This window comes from Aptenodytes forsteri, unplaced genomic scaffold (assembly GCF_000699145.1).
Source record: "Aptenodytes forsteri isolate BGI_AS27 unplaced genomic scaffold, ASM69914v1 Scaffold61, whole genome shotgun sequence".
Classification (NCBI taxonomy): domain Eukaryota; kingdom Metazoa; phylum Chordata; class Aves; order Sphenisciformes; family Spheniscidae; genus Aptenodytes; species Aptenodytes forsteri.
In genome coordinates, this window is record NW_008794443.1 from 422,450 (window position 1) to 425,405 (window position 2,956).

At 56.2% G+C, this 2,956-nt stretch overlaps 1 long non-coding RNA gene across 5 annotated transcripts in view; it reads left to right on the top strand.

Moving 5' to 3' along the window:
• The window catches only part of LOC103907402, an 8,942-nt gene extending 7,387 nt beyond the window's left edge, over positions 1–1,555 (top strand). For all 5 annotated transcript variants that reach the window (XR_658083.1, XR_658085.1, XR_002086334.1 and 2 more), the window contains one exon: positions 1,081–1,555. This is a non-coding gene — a long non-coding RNA (uncharacterized LOC103907402). The remainder of the gene's footprint in view (positions 1–1,080) is intronic.
• Positions 1,556–2,956: the final 1,401 nt, after the last annotated feature.

A 2,956-nucleotide genomic window follows, 5' to 3' on the forward strand; every position in this document is an offset into this window, starting at 1 on the left:
GGCCCTCCCCCCCCCCCCGCCTCTAAACTGGAGAGCTGCTAACTTTATTAGCTCCTTATATGGCAGCACCATTTTCTCACGCCTTTAATGGCTCTCTTTTGATCTGTCCTGTTCTTGCTTTGCTTTTCTTGACGTGAACACGGTGTTCAAGCTGAGATGGGTCTATAACCTGCTCCCTCATTAATATATGACCTGGCATTTTAATCCTCTCCAAGTGCCGATAAGAAACGTCCAGCTGCTAACTTTATTAGCTCCTTATATGGCAGCACCATTTTCTCACGCCTTTAATGGCTCTCTTTTGATCTGTCCTGTTCTTGCTTTGCTTTTCTTGACGTGAACACGGTGTTCAAGCTGAGATGGGTCTATAACCTGCTCCCTCATTAATATATGACCTGGCATTTTAATCCTCTCCAAGTGCCGATAAGAAACGTCCAAATGTTTTAACTGCGGGGTTGGCCGAGATGCCCGGAGATAGCTGGGTTCTCGGCTACACCCACTGCGGGGGCATGAGTAATTTAAATTGCGCCTTGCGGTGCACCAGACCCTGCCCTTGCGTGTCCTGAAGGCTGAGGGCCATCGGGCGATGGAAAGCAGCTGAAGGCCCCTGTTCCTCAGCTGTTTGCCCCTCTGGGAAGGGTCGCAAGCAGGGATGCGTGTCCGTGTCTCGCCCCTGGATGCTCATCCTGTTGTCACCGGTGGCAGGACAGTGGGCTGGTATGAACGCTCGTCCATTCGGCAGTGGCAAGGATGGCGTTGGTTGCTGCCACGTAAGACCGGTCCTTCGTCGAGGCCCCTTTGGCCTGCTGAGGGGACGGTTATGCTCGCTCTGGTCTCTAGCCTGTGTCTGTGTCCTTTAAAATCTCCGAACGAGTTGGAGGGATCCGGTTACAGCGGCATCGCCTGAGTGCGGTCGCGTGTTGCAACTGGGAACAGCTTTCCCCCCAGAGCGTTTGAAAAGCATCGGGATGGTCCAGAGCTTCGTTTTGCGTCACCGTCCGGGCTTTGTGCTCCTCTTCCGCCTGGCTTTCATGTAAACGGAGCCCTTCAAGCACTCGCCTCAACTGTCTCTTCTGTCAACAGAGTCGATGGCTTTGTTTGCAATCCGTGGGTGTCCCTCCCGGCCAGCCTGCCTGCAAGATGGCCGTGTGACAGCAATGACCCCGCGTGAGGTTTCTTTGAAGGACCTGGGAGCCGACGCGGTTTTCTCATGTCCCTCAGAGGTGCCACCCTAGCAGGGAGGGAGGGGAAGAACGGCTGGAAGTGCTGTCGCAGCAAGCACGCTCGATCGGAGAAGGGAGAATTCGGCATCGAAAAGCCGTTCGATGCGTTGTTTGGGTTTCTTCCTCTCCAAAATGGATGCCTGTAGAGCCCGTTAAAGGTATAGACACGTAGTGACTGCTCTTTGGGCTTCTGACCAGTTAAAACAGAAAGCTAAGCCCATTTCCACGGAGAGGAAACGTGCGGTGGAAAGTGCTGGTGGAGCGCATTGGCGGTGCGTTTTCTCGTGCGCACGTGGCTCCATCACGTGTTTTAAATAATAAGACGTTTTGCGTGCAAAGAGTTGTTGGTGCTTTGTTTTTTTTTTTTTTTTCTTTTATTAATCAGTAGATCTCAGTTTGGCGGAGCAGCGTAACGCCCGTCATCGCTGGGGAAACTGTGGCACGGGGCTGTGAAGGGATGGGCTCACAGCCACCCGGCGGCGGTAGAATTGGGGATAAGACTCGGGTCCGCCAAGGCTTGAGCCGATGTGCGTCAGAGGTCTGATTAAATCAAGAGATTTGCATGTTTGTTAAGCCACCTATAGCTTGATGACTTTGACCAGTTGTCGAGGTGGACTTGGGTGGCAAAGGCAGCGAAGCTGAGCGCCGCTCGCCCCGACAAATAAAACGTGTTTTCAGTCAATAGAAGAGCGCCGTCAGGAGGCTTTGGCCAAGGAAAATACTGAAACGTCGGGCTGCTCTCTCTGGTGGAAGCAGCTAACCGGCTTCCAAAAAAAAAAAAAAAAAGCACTCGTGGCCCTGGGTGCATGTTTGGTTTTATCCTGACCTCGAACTGCTCGGACTCTCGCGGTGGTAATCGCTTGGGCATTTTCCTTTTCGGGCATAGAAATAGGCGTTTTTATCTGCGCAGAGGCACATTTTGGTGGAAAACCAAGACTCTCCGGGTTGAAAAACGTTTAGCTCCACATTGCGGAGCCGACTTTCGAGCAGGGAGGGGGTGCAACACGCGAGTCGGTTAACTTCTGCAAGCAGGGTAATATTCGCAACGAGGATTTTCTTCACCCCATCTTAATTAAAGAGCTCTGCAAAAACCCCGGGGGAGGAGAAGGGGGGTGACTCCCGCCGTCGGGGGGGTGGGGGATTCGGCTGCGAGTTTCTTTTGCGCCGTTCTCGGGGCAACGTTGGCCTCCCCGTTTCGGCGGAGGGGAAGGATTTTGGGCAGCCCGGAGGATTCGGTGACCTCGCTCGCCGCCAGCCCCGCTCGGGGTCGCCGGTAGCTCTGAACTTTGGAGCCATCGCGGATAAACAGAGCCGGTAGCTCTACTTTGGAGCCATCGCGGATAAACAGAGCTACGGGCTCCCCGAGTAATCCTTCCCTTGCTCCTGCCGATTGCGTCGAGGCAGCGAGCTGGGTTCTCTTTCCCCCGGGGGGGTAAGGGCGGTTTGGGCCTCAGGGCGGAGGAGACCCTCACGGCCCCCCACCTCTCGGTGGGGGTTGCGGGTTTCAGGGCCAGCAAGGGCGCTGCGATGCCCAGCGGGGACCCCCCCTCCCCGCTGCGGGCCGCCCCCCCCCCCGGATCACCCGCCGCCAGCCTCCAGCCTGGGTGCAGACGGGGTGCTGGGCGCCAGCGGGACCTTGCCCTTGCGCTGCAGCCCCCCCTTTATTCTTTGCACGGCACCCCCTTTATGTTTCCCGTTGCAGGCCGCCCCCCTCCACCGCGCTCCCCGGGCGCCGT